General features: G+C 39.4%; 1 long non-coding RNA gene across 1 annotated transcript; it reads right to left on the bottom strand.

Annotated features, from left to right (window-relative positions):
• Positions 1-6,234: 6,234 nt before the first annotated feature.
• On the bottom strand, positions 6,235-21,683 carry LOC142101552 (uncharacterized). Its single transcript, XR_012679033.1, has 3 exons — positions 21,588-21,683; positions 20,182-20,390; positions 6,235-6,476 (listed from the first exon to the last, which is right to left on the bottom strand). It is a non-coding gene; the product is annotated as an uncharacterized LOC142101552 (long non-coding RNA).
• Positions 21,684-22,186: the final 503 nt, after the last annotated feature.

Raw genomic sequence — 22,186 nt, 5'->3', positions numbered from 1 at the left:
TATATTTACCAATGCCATCTTGTCCATTGCTAATGGGTGATGCATTGTATATACTACTCTTAGAGTGCTCAATTAAAGATACATTCCCTTCTTGAAAAGCCATTTTTAGTAAAGGTTTCAGGTATGTTGATCAAAAACTATTCTTCTTACCCTGTAGAGCAAAGAATTTGGAAGAAATTATTTTACAGTAATTTTGTGCAAACTTTTAGTATGTGTTGCTGGTCTGTCGTCTTGTTTGTCGACTACGGAATTTTCATTCTTTAAATTGCAGTTCCTGAGAGCTTTTCCAACCGTTGTTTAACTTCTAAAATAACTTCACCTGCTCCTAATCAGTGTCCAATCAGAGCAGACACTGGGCTACTTAAACCCAGTAATTTCCTGTTTCCTTTGCCTGATTATTGTAGTTTATACCAGTGATCATGCTTTGCTATTTCTATTATTGTTACAACTGTGCTGAACCAGCTTATCTTTGACTACATCTCTGCTAGGTTACACGTGAGCTGACTGGTTTGCTTAACTGCTGTTCCAAAATTTGTGACTGTTGCATGTCCCAAAACAGCATATTATGTATGAGATGTGAATACCATATTTTTTCTACATATTATATTATTATAGACCGTATGGACCTGATTTCGAGTTAGACACAAGTCCAACTCCTGGGCGATAAATTCTGTTTTGTTTAACTGGGCATGCAACCTCCTAGTGTAAATCCTTGCCGATATTGCTGGACTCTTCTCAACCTCCCTGGTGACATTTGTAGGTTGGGGTAATATGTGAATGTTAAAAATAGAATTTTAGTATGTGGCACTACATGTCCCAGCAAGACCTTAATTGCTTGGACATGCTAGAGGTTGTAGAACTACAAGTGCATGCATGCCCATGGGTGCTTATGCTTGCAAGAGAATTTTGTGACTTGTAGCTCTAAACAGGGGCAAACGCAGGATTTGTAGACGGGGGTTTCCACCCCACACCACCAGTGGGCGTTACCAGCATGCATGGGGGCGTGGCTATAATATTAGACAGTGCTTGGCTGCTCTCCAACTCTTCCTTTCCTTATAATATACATGGACAATGCTGAATTCACTATTGTTAGGTGCACGCAGCTCTCCCTTTTCGAGCAGAGCCGTGTGAAGCGGGGGGCAGGGTTCAGCCACCTCAATTATACAGTGCCCCAGGCTTGGAAGGGGGAGTTTCCAGGCACTAGGAACCCCCCCCCCCCCTCGGTTTGCCTATGCTAAAAGTGCCAGCATGCCCTGGCAGCCATGGCATGCTGGGGCCTGCAGTACTACATAGTAATGTGAAAGTATGCTATTGCTATGACCAATACTTCTACATAATTAAATTCTATTTTTAACACTTTTACATATTACCCTCAGCCAGCAATTGGCATGATGGAGGTTGGGATGAGTCCCAGTGCTATCAGCAGGGGGCTGTTTGTCACTAGCAGAGGGACATTGATTTTACCCCCTGAGGGAATGCAGTCCTGTGAGTTAGCTATGCAATTTTGGAGCCCATAATTTATATGTACATTCCACCAGAAAAAATTGCGTTCAGCACTAAATGAAGCCCTATGTGTCTATGTGTTTCTGTATATATGGTTATATCTGACCAAATGGATTAAACTCCTGCTGAGCTACAAAGAACACTGACCATTATTATATAGGAGTGTATTACAAGATACTGAAATACATTCTGTGCTAGTATTCCAGCAATGTCTCCCAGGAAATGTTTGTAAAACAGACCCTAGATGATGTCGTTTTGCTGACATTAAACTGTGTTTCTTTCAGTCTCTTACTTCCATCTGCTAAACTTTTTCAATAAAATAGCATTAAAATCCCTTGTTCTGCCTATCACAATCTGCTTGCTTTCTGTGCAGCTCAAATGATGCAATCTTTCAACAAATTACTTTTTATGTGTTGGACAATTGTACCCTTCCTTCCTGATATTTCCCTGATGATTTTCCTATACAAATCAGTTCAAAGCATGTTCTAACCAAACACATCCACTTTTAAAACATCTAATTTTTCAGATAATTTTGTTTTTCATAAAATAATGGTTTCATATTACCAATTACATGCTAAAACAGCTTTAAAATTGCTGATTTTTTTTAAAGGACTTTTAAGACTAAACTGCCAATTGTTTTATATAAAAGGGACAATACTAATAATATTCACAAATGTACTTGTAAGAAGTTTCAGGAGGTGATCAGACATAAAGATAACTGTAGTATTTGGCTCAATAATTTCTAGTTTTGAGCCTTAATCAGGGCCATCTTTTCCATTGGGCACGATGGGCAGGTGCCCGGGGGCCCCACGGACAAGGGGGCCCCATAGGCAGGGCTCTTAATTAGAATAAATAATCCTGAAAAAAATAAACCTGTAAAAAAACCTTTAAGGGTCACTGAGCAAGTACATCTATCTATCTTTATCTTTATATATCTATATCTATATCTCTCTATACATCTGTATCTATCTATCTATATATATATATATATATATATATATATATGTAGGGGCCCCGGTGCACTGCTTTGCCCGGGGGCCCATAATGTTGCTAAGATGGCCCTGGCCTTAATGGAATGGACACAAGGGGGTATAATTACTAAACTGCAGGTTTGAAAATGTGGAGATGTTGCCTATAGCAACCAATCAGATTCCAGTTTTTTATTTAGTACATTCTACAAAATGACAGCTAGAATCTGATTGGTTGCTATAGGCAACATCTACACTTTTTCAAACCCGCAGTTTAGTAAATATACCCTCAGGTGTATCAGTGGCGGATCCAGCGCCCCCCCTAGCAGACACTTGCTGCCGACGGCTGCACAGTATGTGCAGGTCCGTCCAGCCGTGACAGGCAGGGACAGTGTGCTGCCCGGCTGCTCTGGCTGTGTTTAAAACACAATCAGAGCAGCCGGGCAGCACACTGTCCCTGCCTGTCACGGCTGGACGGACCTGCACATAGTGTGCAGCCGTCAGCAGCCTAAGATGTTAGAAAGGGGCGGGGCCTAAATTCCTTTCCCCCCCCCCTATCTCGCCCCGGGTACAGCATTTTTCTAGATCCGCCCCTGAGGTGTATCAGGTATATGAGACAAGCTATCATCTTGCACTGGGAAATAAGGAAATGTAAATTCAAAACTAAACACAATAACATAGTTTAATACAGGTCCTATTTACAGCCGCAAATACATTCATGCATGAATGTTGACCTCTTATTATTTCACCTACCCATTATTACTGTGCTGCATTCATTAATGTTTATTTACAAACATAAAGTGCAGTGAAAATGCTGTTTTGTGACAGCACGTCTGTTCTTTTGGAGCTCTGTATGTACAGGTAAGTGAATGCATTTGTGGTATAAGATGGGTTGACTGTTTAATGAGATCAAGTAGTAAAAAAGCCACATTTCTGGGGGTATTCTTTTCTTTGTGGGGGAACACACAGTCTTTTTCTCCCCCCAAAAGGATTTAATTTTTCCACCACCTCTGATATGGCGGAGATTAGGTCTGACCCAATGCTTTCAATGGGATAATTTGGACCTTATCAATGCACCTTTGCTGATATGCTCATTTCTAGGCAACACTGTATTAGAAACTTTCAAACACACAAAAGTGACAAAAAATGTGACAATCCCTATGTCCCTTTACTGTCTTGATTAATTAAAGACAGAAATGAAGTTAAACCAAGGAGTATGTTATTAGAAAATTAATGTATTTTACATTAATGAAAGAAGTGGTTCTAAAATTTCAATTTGCACAACTAAGTGCATTTGTGCAAATGACGAAACTATGTAGGTCTGCATTTTTTTGTGTTTCATAAAATGTGTCACTTTTATTCAGATTGTATAATATTTTATTAAAGTGATCAGTCCTGACCATGTTCCAGTGTACTTTTTGCGTACAAAGTGGGAGCAGCCATTTCGTGGGCTGAAACAATATTCAGCCTATCAATTCTCTAGGAACTAATGACATCAATGAAGTGTGCGGTACAAAATGGCTGCCCCTGTTGTGTTTTGGTAACAGGTTTTTCTCTCAAAATGCTATTTTTAAAAAACAAAGCTGCACACAAAGGTAAAATAAGGTAAAGAAGTGCACAAATTGACTGATTCTATGGTGTTATTTTTCAATGCACTTCGCCAAGCAAGAACTAAGTTGATGCATTTTTCTATACCTTGATTAATATCAAAATGCTTTTAGAACTGTCAGGCCAATGCAATGCCTGTGTAAAGCAGAACGACAGATATAATTATGAGTTCCCAACCTCTTGTAAACATCAGCCAGCCTGATAAATGCCACAGCATGTTTCAGTCAGGGCTTGGTATCAAGATAAATTTAGATAATGCAAAGGCTTTCTTTATGCCATTAATGATGTGGCTAACACACTGAGTAAAGGTTACTGTCTTGCAGTTGATCTTGTGATCTCTGGGTTCGTTGTCACTCCCTTGTTGAATGTTTCAATAAATATGAGCTGAAAAATAATTTGAGTATGCATGGTATACTAGCCTTCCAGTCTCATGCCTAAACTCCCACCGGTCGGCTACCTCTCTTTCTCATCCCTTCTTTCCTTCTCCCCCTTCCTCGACTCCGTCTCCGTTTCTCATGTCTCTCTGTCTGTCTTCCCCTCCCTTTAGATTGTTCGCTCCTTTGAGCAGGGCTCTCCTACCTTCTGTTTCCATCACTTTTAACTGCGCTCTCCAGCTACTCAGCTCACCTCCTCTCAGTCCCTCTGCCCTCTGTCTCCCCTCGCTTCTCTCCGCTCCCCTCAGTGACTCTCAACCTGTCATCCGTGCCCACCCTCTTGGGCCATAGTTACCTGCCTATACTCACTTTTCCCCTCCCTCCCTCTCTTTCATGCTGTGCCTGAGCCCCCAGAGTTATAGTGCTTACTGTTACTTGTACTGTGCTGTTTCACCTTGTACTGTGCCATTGTTTGTCCTTGTACGGCGCTACAGATACTTTGTGGCGCCCTATAAATAAAAATTAATAATAATAATAATAATGGTATACATATGATATATATAAATGATGCTTTACAATCTATGCTTCAGGCTTCTTGCATGAGTCATGTCGATAGATGCACATGAATGCTTTTCACCCTGCATGATAATTAACAAAACAGCAACAGAATAACATAATTCATATTATCTTGGCATTTTTATGTCAATAGAATGTTAACATCTTCTCCCGAGAACTTAGACTAATGTGAGTTTTATCTTATCTTTTTATCTATTAAGTCAAATCAATTATACACAGCACTATGTGGGGGAAATCAGGAACCAATTGTTTGTTCCATCAAGCTGAGGATTAAATAGCTTGGTCTTTGAGAGTCACAAAGACCTGTCTAAGGTGTCATTGGAATTCACATCAGAGTATTCATCATGTCTCTTATTACATTGTATCACAGGCAGAATGTTTAACCATTGGTTACTTCTATACAAAATAAAAGGAGGATTATTTCATTTTGTCACTATACTGTCATCATCATCACCAGTTAGTATCTGTCTGTCTAGTATTGGTTAGACAACATAAACAATTTTGATTGATTGGTATATTTTCATAGATTTGCACTTTAATTCTATCAATTGTAATAAACAATTATCCATATAAGTAAAGTCAAATTTTGCATAATTATTCACTTCTATCGAGATTAAAAGGAGCTATATTATTAGAAAACCTTATCCCACCTACATTGAAGTTATTACATGTAGCATAGCTCTGCTCCAAAATGGAGCAACACAACAGGCCATAACTTAGTTATTCTATGACTCCTCCTGCTGGCCTTTTTCCAGTGAATCCTACATGGAATATATTAAAGCAGTGTAAATGTGGTTCTTAGTAAAGATGGGCAATTCCTTTGTTTGACTTTTAAAAATATATGCTGCATGGTGAAATCTGTGTTGAGTCCATCAACAAATTAAAGTGGCAAAATGTTTCATCATTGCAAAATTTTCATGCAGCATGTATTGTATGGTGCCATCATACATAATTTAGTAATATTTTCATCAATTAGCATGGTTTAGGTAATCAATTAATAGATTTTTAAGCTATAAATAGAAAAAGGGAAAATATGCAGTGTTTGTTTTTCAGAATATGTACTTTTAGTTTGCACTTACAACTGAAGTATCATTGAATAAAATAATCCTGAAACCTATTATTTTTTTCCATGGGAAAAGGATCCAGATCATGATCTTTCTGGTTCCTCTACAACAATCCCCATCGCCTCCTCAAAAGGCACTCCTATCTTAATGGTGATGTTATGAAATGTGGCACACAGACCAATAATGTCATGTACAACGTCTGGTCATACATAAGGCTCTTCCAGACTGATCAAGGCCACAGAAATGGGCTTTGTGAAGGACAAATGTTGGTTCAGTGACTGATCTGATAGACACACGTGCAGAAATTTATGTGACTTGTTGGTCTGCAGCTGGATTTAAAATATGAGTGAGGAGCCATGGTTGGAAAGGGTAGGCACTGTCTCCTAAAAGTAGAAAAAAACGTTATGCAGTACAAATTTGCAAATTTTACATTACGCAAACTGTCATAAGTCCAACTCAGTATCAGCTCCTCCATGTTTAACTTTTCACTGTATATAATTTTTACCATAGCATGCATGCTATGTATTAATTTTGGTGCTGCAATAAGCCCATACAAGTTATATGGTATTAAATGGTATATATTAGAATAATGCAGTCACATTGGCAATATTAGTAAACTTTTTCAATCACCAATTCTCATATCTGACCAGTTATTTATCCACTTTCCACATAAAGTAATAGTAGTAGCATTGTTCACAAGCTATCTACCAAATAGGAAACAGGCTGTTGTTTTAATCTTGGTATATCTGATTTCTCCTATATACCTGCCACAGTGCCAAGGTTCTGGCTTCTCTGAACTTTAAGGACTTACTGCTCCTTGCACCAAACTGCTTGTGTCTGTTATACACTGTTAAATTAGTTACTTACCACAGTGCTAGAAATGTCACTGACATTAACCACCCTCTTGCTTTGTACATTTTACTTATATTCTAGCTCTAATTATAGTCTTGGCTAACTGTTAAAAAAAATTGTTCTCAAAATTAGCAAAACTCACTGAAGCACTGGGCCCTAGCAAATTGTGGATTGATGTCTCCCTGCTGGCCAATGTCAGATCTTTTATGTATCTGGGTCTTTAGATTTTAACTTGAAAATAAATACTGTCTGTACATCTATTAATGCCTGCTGAACTATATATACCCGTACCCCCTTAGCTAGAGTAGACATGGCAAAAAGTTTCCTGCACCCAGCCCTAGCCTCAGGTCCTCTCTCCACGTATGGGGTACCACCTATAATAATACATACTGCTATGCTTCTGCATCTACACGTTACAAACACCATTGCCCACTCTATGCTTGGTATTTTAATTCACTGCATCACCAAATCAGCCCACTGCCCCATAACTTGCCTTCCTACAGCATTCATCATCTTTCCCCTGTGGTCTATGATATACATGCCTTGCAATCTCATCACATCCCTATATGCAGACCTAACATGGGTACACATATACTGTATCTCATACGTGACTCCAAAATATTGAAAATCCTTATCGCACAACATTAGTCAAGTGACCAATTGTGCCAGTTTCAAGAAACTTCACTGTAATCATCTGTTTGCTAGCAGCCCTAGCACCATCTTTAATCCATCCTAAACCATACTTTCTTTCTCTGTTATGTTCCTGGGTCATTCACTGATATCTCTCTCTCTCACCTCTCTAAAACTCCACTTTCTACCTATTTTTTTTTATCCCTTTCCTCTAGGCTTCCTAGCACTCTTCGGTCCTCCTAGATTCTCATCCACTACAAATAGGCACATGCTCCTCTGTAGCTTGGAAGTTTCCCCCTGGCAGTGGCACACATTGTGCTGCTTGGTTGGACTATTACTCTGGGATAAAAATTGACGGCCAGCTCCTCGTTACATATGGAGTTATGTCTTTTTCCATGTGTTTCTCAACTTCTGCAAGCTTGAAAATAAGCATTTGTATGCCTGATGCACCCACTGAATCCAGAACTTGATCAATACTTTGTCCCTTTTAATGTCTCAGCATGTTGTACCTACTCTCGACCACCATGGAACCCACTAATTAGCTGGCTGATAAGTTGAACATAAGCATGCAGGGGAAGGTTATAAAGAGAAAAATGTAAATGCTTCCGACTCATAAACTGTTTAATCACTGGAGTGCAGATTTGCTGTTCCCAAGAGGAGGTCCCTTGACAGGGCTAGAAGCAAAACCAAACTTCACTTGACCAAGGTGACTGTCCTGTAAAAACATATTTCAGATAGTTTTACACCTCTATAGGCATTGGTGAAACAGTGGCACATGAATGCTAAAAGAAAGTACTTTAACCTGATATTGTTTATTGTGCTGCACCTATTAAATTGCTCAAAATGACATTGGAAAACAATATATATATATTGTAGTATTAACTTTAGTATTAATGGTAGTGTTGTATTAATAAACTATATTTATTGTAATGTGTTTAATACATACAATATGGTTTCTAGAGGGTGATTGTGAATAATGATAATGTGTTAATATCCAGTGTAAATTAGGTAATTAAATCTGGAAACATAATCATTCTTTGCAAGTCTAACATTTATTTTCACATCACTTAGAGCAGACATGCATTAAATGAACTAAAATTATGCTAGGCGATAAATAATCAGATTAATCAATTTACAGTAATGTGCTCTGTAGAATGCATAACACTCCAGGAACCTTGGAACAGAATAGCTTTGACCTTTAAACTGTCTATTTTGTCCTGTGCTCTAAGATTTCAGACCAATTGATTATTAGCATTATAACAAAATTACTTATTAGAATTCATGAGTTTCACAACAAATGAGTTGTTTTCGGTTCTAAGTTTAGGATTAACCGTTTTAGAAGATATGGGACATTTTTCCAAGAGAATCATACAGAAACCTTTTCAATTTGTAACAATATAGTATATCTTGTTTCATTGACAGGACATAAAATTCTATAAACGCCAAAATGTAATTACATGCATATCCAGAATCACTGTTTACAAGCAGTATTTTGTGAAAGATTTTATTTTGCTTGGGTTTGAATAGAACAAGTATTAACATTTATGAATTGGCCTGATACATGGGTTATACTTTATCAGTTTATTCAGATTTACCGTATTCTGTATGCTGACTATGAACTAACCGTCCTTTGTTAATGAAGAACTCTCATGAAACAAACACGATTTTTTACAATAAAAAGTCACCATCACTGGCAATGGTAAATAAGAAAAGGTGTTCCTTGGAAACTGAAGATTCCAAATAAATTGTCCAAGGAGGATACACCCTTTGCTCAAATCTCCAAAATTATATTAATTTCTCCAAATCTCATAACCTGGCTTTGTCTCCTACAGATATGTTGCACTTCTTCAGGCACCCTGCACACCTGTTCCAGTACCCTGCCCTGTTTCCACCTTCAAGTGTTCTACTCACTGTAATGTAATATGGAGAGCTACTGCCTCCATTTGCAGATTTCCACATGCCTTTTAGGACTCACAATAAGTAGTACCCTGCCTGTCAGGATTCCCAATAAAAACCACAAAGAGAGCGTAGTGAATTGAAGTGTTTTTTATTATCACCGGCTACACAGGTTTCAGATAGCTAAAGGACACAGTGGATAACAGATGCAGAATGCGGTGGTCCGCAGGACTTTACCACAAAGTAGTGGAGATGGCACACAAAGTGTGACGGTCTGCGGAGCAAGGCACTGAAAATAACAGGTAGCACATTAATCTGCAGAGCGTTACCACAGGATACTGGAGTAGACACAGCGGCTGAGATGATCTGCGTATAGATGTGCTAGAGACTCAGCGAACAAGTAGCAATAATCTGCAGAGCGTTACCACAGGATACTGGAGTAGACACAGTGCCTGATATGATCTGCGGATAGATGTGCTGGAACTCAGAGAGCAAGTAGCAATAATCTGCAGAGCGTTACAACAGGATACTGGAGTAGACACAGTGCCTGAGATGATCTGCAGATAGATGTGCTGGAACTCAGAGAACAGGCAGCAAACAGGAGCCAGGGAACAGGCACAGCAACACAGGTAATTGCAACAGATGATCTGGTAAAGGTTGCTTAGGACAGGCAGGCTTATATAGGCCAGAAGCAGGTGTTTAAGCTTCCAGCAATAACGAGGCAGGAAAGAGAAGTCTAAGTACCACAGTGGCCCCTTTGGTGGACAGTGGTACTACAGGCAGGATACAAATATATACAAATGTCCAACAAAGTACCTGTAGACAGGAGCTGCAGGATGCAGGTCGTGACACCACATGCAGCTTCTATGTATAAGATGACTTAATGAATATCTTATATATTATATAGTTTTATGTTACACAGATTTGCTATTTTATTCATGCAAACCAGGGATTATTTTAGGGCAGTAGTAGTTAACAAGCGGACTTAGAACAGCATGCGGCAACCTGAGGTCCTTCTTGCTTGATTGTCAGATTATAGCATGTAAGAGATGTTTAAAATGTCTGCTAATATGTTATTATATATATAGGTGTCTCCTTCTTTGAGTAAATATTCATTAAGACACCCATAAGATTTTTAAAACTGGTACTCAGATTAATACAGATCATTTTACTTTCCAATATATGGCCCTGCACTTTGAACAATGAACAACAACTGTGCATGCTCTGTGGTCAAACTCATGACCCAGCACTGTGAGGCAGCAATGATAACTACTGTGGCACCTTGCTGCTTGTGATACAATATTATAGTGACTGCAATCATTTATAAGGAATACAATAAACTTATAGGTGAATAGCAACTATTTGTCAGTTTAGTGAATATGCTCTGTATTTATAGATAAGGTACATACATACGGTAGGAGGGGGACGAGGATTGGGAAGAAGATTGGCATGGAAATTTGAGAGGTAAGGAATGGCATTGGGGAAACTAAAGAGGATCATCAGAAATTTTATGAAAGTTATGTCAGAGTTCAAGATACTTCTCATAGAGAGGACAATCTTAGTAGTACGCTATTCATTGTAGCATAACCATAAATATTTTTACTATGAAAGCTGTAAATGGTCAGATCCATTCTTTGTTCTTTTGGGTGGTTCATCAATTTAGAAAAATCCAGTTCTCAGACTCACAAGAAAAACTGTTTCCGGAAGTCTTTCCTTTCCAATGAGAATAGACTCAAACTCATCCACCAAATGAAATGGAGTCAAACTCAATTTGGGTATCCATAAGGAAAGTCATGTTGACAGGTGCCAGTCCCAGATGGGCTGTCATTTACTATACCCAGACTTCTGTCTCTTCCAATGTAGGTCCTGACTCCCTGGAGTGTAGGCTCCTACCAGTACTCCACTATTACATAATTACTTGTGGCTATTCCTGCGATTTCTGACCTGGACCATTCCTGACCTCTCCTTTGCCTGTCATTTGGTACTTTATATGTTCTGGATTATTGTTGACCTGGCGTGTTCCGACACTCTCGATTGGCCCTCTGCAGTCAGTTCATGTACCAGTCCAAGCTTTGTTGACCTTTGTTGTCCCTTCTTTCTGACTGATACCATTTATCACACCTGGAGGCCTAGCAGAGGGATGTAATCTGTGATTTCACCCGTAATAAAACCCAAACCCGCATGCAGGGGTCCCTGGTGAAAACCACTGGGTCATTAGACTCGGCACCTCTATTACTGCTGGCGCTAATCCAGGTTGGTGAAAGAGGATCTACTAATCTACTAGATTTATGGTACCTTGGGTTCTGTATCACTTAGGACACAAATGAGCTGAAATCTTATATTTATAGAACATAGGTGCAAAAACCATTGACCAAAATATGATAATTTCAGTGACCCTAAATTAATTCCTAGTTTGATAAAGTAAAGCTGGGTACACACTACAGAAAATGTCTCCAGATGCGATATCTTTAATGATTTTACCAACTACTGAAAGTCCCGATCAGAATGATGATTCATGTCTACACACTATTCACATTTTACAAGACTAACCTTCAGATCTGTGCTCTTCATCTGTCATAACCATCAGCTGAAAAGATCATGACTCTGTAAACTCTATGTAGATCTGCCTATTCTGCTGGTGGTGAGTGCATGCACACTTCAGAATTTGCCCGACATAATTTCATCATTTATAGAGATTTTTATAAAATCAACTGAAACGATACGATATGCTTTGATGCGATAAAACCTGAACGTGGGAGAGTACACACTAATGCAATATCAGACCTAACAGTCGTTTATCTTGTGATTGGCACGATAATCGTGTAAAAAAACCTGTAGTGTGTACCCAGCTGAAGACAATGCATTTTAGCAAAGTTGTGACCTGGCCCACTCCAGACCATATCACCATAAAGATAAATAAAGTAAAATATTTATCTTTAAGGGATATGTGATAGGTGAGAAGGGTGCAGAGTGTAATTTTTTAGAATTGTACTGACCATATATTTAATCAATTTATATTGTTTTTGTGGTAGACTTTATTATTTTATCCTATTCTACTTTAACCACTAAGGCAGCAGGGTGGCTTAGTCGTTAGCACTTATGCCTCACAGCACTGGAGTCATGAGTTTGATTCCTGACCATGGCCTTATCTGTGTGGAGTTTGTATGTTCTCCCCGTGTTTGCGTGGGTTTCCTCCTGGTGCTCCGGTTTCCTCCCACACTCCAAAAAACATACTAGAAGGTTAATTGGCTGCATATTAAATTGCCCGTAGTCTCTCTCGGTCTGTGTGTGTGTCTGTGTGTGTGTGTGTATGTTAGGGGATTTAGATTGTAAGCTCCAATGAGGCAAGGACTGATGTGAATGAGTTCTCTGTACAGCGCTGTGGAATGAGTGGCGCTATATACATAACTGGTGATGGTTATGATGCTTCATTTGTGGTAAGAAGTTTGTTATCAGGAAATAAATTATTATTTTTAACTGTCTTTGTAGCTCAACACATGATTTTCTTTTTGTAACTATATAGCCACAATAATACATTGTCCTTTGTCCATTTCATTATCTTGTAACTATGCTTTGTGTCTTTAATTCCTATAATTATGCCTAAATAAAGTATAGGATATAGGTGGATTGAGCCGTGATTTCTCAATACTGGTAAATTAAGTTTGAATTCCCTCCTAGCAATTACTTGATGTGACTAATATTTTTTGGTGTGAGAAGACCAATCAAAATTGTGGAAGAACAAGAAAACAGTCTTGAGCTGCATCCCAATGTCTTCTGCCAGACCTTACCCCCTCTGATCTTTTGTTGTTCTGAATTGTCAGATACACCTTTGGTAGTAGTTGTCATGCATGCAGGTTATATATTGATGTGTTTAAGAAATCATCGTACTACTTACAAGTTATTGTGTACACACATCATAAATAGTAAAGATGGTGTCAGTGAATGTGTACATGTGTAACTTTAATTAATGGTTTTCAATGTGCATTGAATATATAAGTCAACTAAATGTGATTAGAAGACTAGAAACTTTACAATTGCACCAATACCTTCAAAAGTTTTTTGTAGCTGAACGCAAGGGGTAGAGTGAAAGGCCTTGATGTGAATTCAGTTGGTTCTTTCTTTAGACCATGATGTCAGTGTTTTATTAATTTCTTGTACCCCCAGTGGAAATGTTTGATCGAAAGGAGGGAAGTAACATCCAGGGAACCTGTGACTCTGCATTTGTTGTAACTCTCATCTGTACATATGTAGGGTAACAACATCTTAGAGAGAAGACCAAAGTCATGGATAAATGTGTTTCCTCTCAATGCTAAAGAATTATATGTGTATCAGTGAGGTGTGAAAGCCCTGTTTATTAGGTTAAACAAATTGGCGCATTTAAAAAGAACAAAAAAGCAGTTTCTGCCTCTAGAACACCATATAATATTATACACATACAGTATGGTCATAGGAGTATGATCATAAATAAGAGTTGTATACGTTTACTAAGGAGTGCCATGCTTAGATTAAAGATGAATGCAAATGTTGCACTACAGGCAGTTACAGCTGCATTTATTCAAGATCTATTGCCCAGTGTACAGAGACAGATATGCACAAATAAGCTACTAGCTGAATTTATCATCACAGCTAATCACTGTTTAAGGAAGAAACCAAATATTAAAACTAAATTGATGGCTTTGCAAATTAAAACTTTGACTACAGGTGGGAGGGATAGAATATCATACAAAGGATGAGTAAGAGGTAAAAGAGGAAGTAGAGATAATTTCAAAAGACCATCAAAAATCAGATTGGCCTGTTACTACTGTGGACAGGAGAGTCAAAGTAAAACATTTTGCCCAAACCACCCTGGCTTTACTGTTAATCCTTTTCTAAAAACCTTTCTGTCCCACAACCTTACCCAGACAGTGACAATGCCATGAGCGCTCCACAATGGAAAAATGGGTGTGAGCAAGAACATAGGCGTGTTTTGTCTACTGTGGATGTGGATTTCTATAGCATTGAAATGTATGAAAATCAATGTCAAATTGCTATAATCCTAGCTATAATCACTATAATATAACCTACCGATTCCATTTTACTACTAATAAATGTGGATACTATTTTATTGACCTCAATGCAATACAATTCTAGTGACCAATATACAAAACACAGAGCATTCTAATAACCTTTGCACAATAGTGACTATTATTCAATACCAATCTAATAAAAACATTGTGGCTTTACTAGACATAACCAAGATCTCTAGCAGTGACCCAGTTGGCATGCTGGAGAAGAAGATTGTCTGTGCTGGGGAGCTGTCATACTCAGTAGACAGCTCCCAGCACTCTAATTAGTGAATAATTGTATCCATTCAATAATCAGTGTGTGGGGACCTCAGGATGCTCTCCTTAGTAAATGGCCAGCACTCCACCAATATAGATTTCTGGGAGATATCTACTGGGAATGACAGAAGCCATCATACCCTCTAACTGTGTGGCCACACAGTCCATAGCTGCACTTCACCTGGTGGCTGGGATACATTCAGAGGATGCTCCCCCACCATGATTGGGTTTATAATAAAACACAAATGACATGCATCTTATTGGCTATTTGGAGCGGCAATGAACCAAGAAGCTGCAGGTACTGTAGTTTTACTTAATTAAGTTTAAAGTGTTCCTATTTGAGGGAAGATACTCCCTTGCCCCCCGACCCAGCCAGCCACTGCCTCTGTATAAGATATAGTAAATATTATTTGGATTGAGTTTCTAATTTTAACTCTAATTTTAATTCACAATCCATACTGAGATCTCAGAGTTTTCCTGATGTTGCACAGTCTACTAAACTGGTGAATGCAGTATGCATTTCAAACTAAATTTTACCTAATTTGTACAACCTATGCCAGTTTTAATAGGTCCACTCACTGTGCAGAATGCTTTTCTTTTGAGCCCTTTATCAACCGTGAATTTGTTAGAGAGAAACTTTGTATGTTGGATGTACAATTTATTGCTCTCCAGATAGAGTATATTTGGATGTGCCTGCTGAAAATAAAAACTTGCTATTAGCATGTCTAATTGATTCTCCAGGGCATCCTAAACTGAATTTAACTGAGATATAGCAAAATATGTTGTACGTTGTCCCAGCATGAAAATGAAGTCAAACACATTTTGTCCTTAACCCTGTCGTTCTGTTATACCACCCTATTGTAGGAGATCCCCATGATATTGTGTTTACCATCCCCTTTCCCGCACCATGGTAATGTTGTATATGTACAAGTATAGCAGACTCTTCATACTTCCTCTTTAGATGACAGTGCCTTTTCCTGATCCTTGAGTTATTAGGGAAGGTCCGGGACCACAAATTCCATAGGGAGATTCAGGGAAGCCCTGTGCCTGCCACTAACATATGCACAGAGTCACAAAAATGGTGCAAAAAACCACCCCAGTGCATTTATTGAACACCGCAAAATGGACGGCTACTACATATATATATATATATATATATATATATATATACAAGTTAACCCGTGCATGATACTCATGCATTCTAGTCAAATCAAGCTACTTAAGGTCTTAAAAATGTTCTTGTCATGCATTTGGACCTAGCCCAGGCCTCCTCAGGGGAAGAGCGTTACTTCCCGACGCAAGCGCCCTTTTTAATATGTGTTCATGAGGTAAAATTACCTCACGAAAATGAGTTTGACCCCTCAACTCGTAAATTTAGCCTTTACTACCCCTCTCACGGGGGGAAGGGGGGATGATGGAAGTTAACTGACTTGACTATTCTAATTTTTTTGTCAAATAATGTCAGTATACCAAATTTCAGGTCAATTGGATGAGCCCTTTCTGAGAAAATAGTTTTTTCCACACACACACTAACGCACGCCTCTACACATGTGTGTTCATGAGGTAAAATGACCTCACGAAAATGAGTTTGAGCCCTACCAAATTTGAGCCCTTTTTGAATTTTTTTTCCCACACACACTAAGAATTTAGTAGGTCAGTGTATAACTCCGCCCAGCAGGTGGCGCTGCAACTTGGTTTTTTTTCCACACACACACAGACAGACAGACGCCACTAAGCATTTATATATTAGACAAGTTAACCCGTGCATGATACTCATGCATTCTAGTCAAATCAAGCTACTTAAGGTGTTAAAAAGGTTCTTGTCATGCATTTGGGCCTAGCCCAGGCCTCCTCAGGGGAAGAGCCTTACTTCCCGACGCAAGTGCCCTTTTTTAACGTGGTTTTGTCCACATGTCACCACCTCATCATTTTTCTCCATCACCTCATCCTTCATCTTCATCGCCACATCCTTCATAAAACTACTTAAGGTGTTAAAAACTCCCCACTGTCACCCCCGGCAACCACCAACAACTCCCAACTGTCACTTCTCCTTCAAGAAATATATAGGTCAGTGTATAACTCTGCCCAGCAGGTGGCGCTGCAGCTTGGTTTTTTTCTTTCCCACACACGCCACTAGGCATTTATATAGTAGATATATATATATATATATATATATATATATATATATATATATATACATATGTACAAAAACAAGAAGTCGATCAATCTAACCAAACAATGCAAAACAATACACCAGAATATAATTTACCTAAGTAGTTGTGTGCACACACATGGACTAACACACTGCTGAATTGTAATTAAGTGCAAAACACAGTCTAACCTGAGAGCAACAGTCTACTTAATGTTAAATCTCCAACTTCTCACATTAAACAGTGCTGAATATATGCACCTCACCTACAACTCACAACACACCCAAACAGCAACTAAACACAATTAATTTTCTTGTGTTGGAGCTCCGTGGGCTTTTGCATCTTGTCCTTTCCAAGTAGATGTCAAAGAGGCTTAAATATATTCTTTCTTCAACACACAAATTGACTTATTAAATGTTCATAAACTGTATGCAATTATCTGTTCACCATTGTCTCTAACAAGGTGGCTGTCAGCAGTATCTCTGTCCACTGCTAGGTTGTGTTTGACACAAGTAAGTTGTACTTGAATTTGAAATATAAAGCAACAAATGCATTTATCTTCAGGGCTATTCCCCTCTATCCTTAACTCTTCACCCTATTGCCAATATCTCGGTCCATAATAAATACATTGACACATAGCAACACAGGTTCTTCTGAGATAATCTCTCGGGTTGGGTACGGAATAATGATACTCATTATTCCGACACTACTTACCCTGACGTGGAGAGACCGAAGGGCTCCTTCCCTGACCAGCGTGCAGGACGACTTCTGTGTATTGCGACTGAAAGTGATCGCGATCCCTGAAGAAGCCTGCGGCAGCCGATGACGTCACCGATAACCGCAACGCGGTCATCGGTGCTGTGAATGGGGCAATGTAAGGTCTCTCCACGTCGATATGCTACCACCGAATCTCTCTATCCCTATAATCTTTTCTCTACTGGAAAAATCTTAGTCCGTAACTCATGAAAGTAGTGAAATAACCAGTGATACTTATCTGAAGTCTCTCCATGCTTTCTCCTGCTGGGCTCCTTCTACTAAATTTGCTGTAGCCACTCTGTCTCAAATGGTAAGATATTCAAATTTAGACTATTACTGACACCATCACTAACAGCTGACTCTTTTTCACCATGTAGAAGTTCAAAACCACAACAGGAAAGCTCTTTTTTGATGTCATGTGCCTAATTATCCTAGTCTAGTTATACAATGTAGCTACATGTTACTAGATCCCTCTTCACTCAGACTCACATGATGTCGGAGACTATTTCATTATTTCGTGGGTATATACAATTATTTGGTGATCTACTGGTATCTGGACACAACTGTTGGTCTCAGGGTGTTGTGCTTCCCAGACCTGAAGCTGAGGACCACAGAGCAACAATGCCACATGTTATGCAAGGGTTCAAATGTGTTCCAGGATTGAGCACCAAATTCGAGTTGGAGATAGCACTAGTTCTGGAGGTTTGGGTGGGAGATTTTAAGATTAGATTACCTACCCAGGGGGGCAAAGTGGTAACAATGCAGAGAGGGGCTGAGTCACTAAGATTCTGGCTGCAGATTAGTGGCAGGGAGTGCGGACTTAATCCTCTCCACTGTAGTTAATGTAAAATGTCCAGGCTGACCCTCATGGACAGGTAAGGGAGTTAACCTGGTTTGTTAGTGGGGCTACGGACTGGTCTACCCAGTGGTGTAACTACCATTGGTGCAGCAGCATGAAGAAAATGGGTCCCACTGCATGGCAGATGCAGAGGTCGGGGGACTTCTGCTTCCCTCCTCCCCGCCTCCCTGCACCGGGGTCCACAGCTTGCTAGTTCCACCTCGGGGTCTACCCACATCCGTAACTGTGTAGTACAATTAGATCATGCTTGTTCCTGTGACAGCACTTGTACATGCACTGTTAAGTTTCTGTGACTAATTGATTAAAACTAAAAATTTAGTCGATCCATCTGTACACCCCCTGGTTGTCCTACATTCCGGAGTCAGCACTCTGCCAGCTACTCAACGATTCTGATCCACAGTGATAGGTCAGGAAGGATTCAGCTAGATTAACTAGCAAATAGATGCTGCAGCATCTACATATTGCCCAAGAAGTGTGGGCAGTTCAAGGTGCCAGTGAAGGAGTTAGGTGGTGGCAGAGATTACTGTACTACAACTGTGGACCCTCTGTTGATGTACAGCGAGTTAGCAGCTGGTCTTTGCCAAGCGGCACCAGTAGGTGATGCCAGAGATGACTAATAGCTGAAAACCAGCAAGACCCCAAAATCAGGATAGAGCAGGGTGTCATAGTAAGTCCATCACATCATATACTATACATACACACATAGACATATAATACATATTACAGCCTCAAAAATGTGTACCTGATATAACATTTTTCAGCACAGGAAATACATTTTCACTTTATCAAATTGGGTTTGAAATGAAAGTGACCATTTAAAAGAATATTTCAAAACTAAACAATTATTAGAATAAGCTTTCAAGTAGAAAGCCTGTAAAAGTCAATACATTTTTTAAAAAAACTATTTTGTTTTCACAAGAAAACTGAATTTCTATTAAAAAAATAAATGCAAGGTTGCTATGGCAATCTGAATCAGTTGGAACAGGGAACTCTCTTTTTTTCATATTAAAGATTCCGAGAACTACACTGATTGCCATAAAGTTACAAGAGTCACTCAATGCTTGGCATGTTTTAATTGTTCATTAGAAGTCACAGATTATACATATGAAGGGTTAAAAGAAATTCATATGATGACACTTTCATGTTTAGGTGGATTACAGCGGCAAAAATTACCTCAAAGGGATATTATTTATCAAACTTTCCAAAAAGCAAAACATTTAGGTATTGCCCAGAGCATTCAGATTCTAGCTATCATTTATCTAGTACATTCTAGAAAATGATTGGTTGCTAGAGGCAACATCACCACTTTTCGTTTTAAGAAGGTTTGATAAATCTACCCTTGAGACAAAAAGAATTGGGGTAAATTTATTATCTGCCATGTGCCAAAAATCTGGAGAAAACAGAGAACAGCCATTGCACCTTTTCTTTAAATTTTTTAAGGGGTGAATTTCTCCTGCCTTAACTTTACGCTGGTCACTGCCGTCCCCATAGACTTCTACATGGTCTGCAGCAAATTGACCACATAGACTTCTATGGGGAACGCGATGTAACCCAACTTAACAAGCTTCGCTTTTCTCTGCCAGTCTTAAAAAACTAATGCCATCTGAGGATGGCGTTAGGTTACCTCTTTAATGGAGACCGTAGCTGTTCATAGTGTTGGAGAAGACGTTGTTGATCCATCGCCGGGTCCCATTGCTATTGCGTTAGGCTGTTAGTGAAGGAGTTTTTAGTTTATGAGGGGGATTTTGCCAGGGCTCATCGGTGCGGAATTTGTATCGCCATTTTGTATTGCTGCGGTATTTGAGACTGTGTACGTCAACACATTGCCATGACCTATTGTACAGTGGATGTTTATATGAACAGATTATTATTCGTGCTATTATGTTATATTGCTGAATAGACTGAATAAATTTCTCTTTTTAAGCTTTAGAACTTCTGTTGTCATGACAACATGTTCTGGATGCAAACTGACAATCCATGCCACCTTCTGTGTGAAGTTTGCTTTACCTATGAATCTTATAACTACAATACAGTACCTGACTTTAATATAATGCAGGCTCAATTTTTCACTCTTATTGTCTCAGTCTCCTGTATTGTTTAAATGACTTTTATAAGAAAGCATTTAATAACTAAAGAAAAATAATAAGATGGACATTTTTGCTGTTTTATTCTTGCTTTCAGCATGTAGTTTATGCATCTTTTGTTCATTGTCTTACATTCCTAATAATTATATTGCCTGTGAAAATATTAATATTTAAAGCTATAGGAGCCAGCTAGGTGGGTGCATGAGCAACCCCAGTATTTGTGCTGCCACTAACAGTTACATGGGGGTAAGGGTAAAGAGAGCACCCCCAATCATTTTTAAAAGTTGGCTCCTATTCTTAAACCTAAAATAATAATAATAACAACTTTAGCTATTATTCTATAAACTCCATCAGTTTCAAGTCTGTTTATACTACTGTTTATGTCTGTCCCCCTACTCTCCCTCTCACCCCTGCGTCTCTCTGTCTGTCCACCCCTCCCCTTAGATTGTACGCTCCTCTGAGCAGGGCCATCTCTCCTCCTGTTTCCACCACTTCTAACTCTGCTCTCCAGCTACTTAGCCCTCCTCCTCAAAGGTCCTCCACCCCACGTCCACTTTCGCTCCCTCCTCCCCCCTGGGGGTCTCCCTGTCTTCCGCGCCCCCCTTCTTGGGCCCCGTCGTTTTCGGATCCTCCCTCCCCTTTCCCCGCCCTCTCTAGCTGTGCATTGAGCGTACTGAGTTGCTGTGTTTACTGTACTGTGCTGTCTCCCATTGTATTGTGATTTTGTTTGTCTCTGTACGGCGCTGCGGATGCCTTGTAGCGCCTTATAAATAAATATTAATAATAATAATAATAATAATAATACTAATATAATACACAGGTGATATCAATATGTAAAAACCCCTGTAAATCAAATGTGCATGAGCAGTGAATACTGGTGTAATTAGGGGAAATTGTATATAATAACTTTCCTTCTGTAAAAGTTGGATTTCTGTGACTTGCTTACCCAATGTCATACACCTTTCATGTCTTTTAAAGCTATCCCTGCAGTCCACGGGCTCTGCTGGTCTCAGATCTCTCTGCAGAATGCTGCCCAGTCTGTCTCTACTCCAGATATCCCTCCAAAAGCAGTATATGGGCGCTGCCATCTTGGATCCAGTCACCTGATCCCTCTCAGCCAGTTAGAGCGCTGTTTCAGCTCAGCTGACTGCAGCCTTCAATCAGGTGATAGCAGTTGGTAAAAAAGGACTTCTGGGACCCCTAATCTGTTGCAAGTTCAATGCTGATTATCAGATGACAATCTGGTTCCCAGTAGTCTGTAGTCTGCTCAGTTATTCCTGTTAAGACAGTGCTGTCTGCTGTCTGGTCCAGCATTCCGGTTCCAGTCTGGTCTCCTTTGCTAAATCTGACCACTGTCTTGCTATTCTTCACTGTTTGACAATATCCAGTACCATTCATATTCTCTACTTTCCTGAACTCACAGCAACCACTATCTGTATCAGTCCTTTCTCTTCCATGCAAAGGAACCTAATCAAGCCACCCACCTTATTGCACATAGTCACCAGTTCTCCTGCAGAGACACAACCCAGCCGGGGTACAGACTGA

This window comes from Mixophyes fleayi, chromosome 9 (assembly GCF_038048845.1).
Source record: "Mixophyes fleayi isolate aMixFle1 chromosome 9, aMixFle1.hap1, whole genome shotgun sequence".
Classification (NCBI taxonomy): Eukaryota; Metazoa; Chordata; class Amphibia; order Anura; family Limnodynastidae; genus Mixophyes; species Mixophyes fleayi.
The sequence above is the reverse complement of the archived record's forward strand: the minus strand, read 5'-3'. Positions and strand labels throughout refer to the sequence as shown.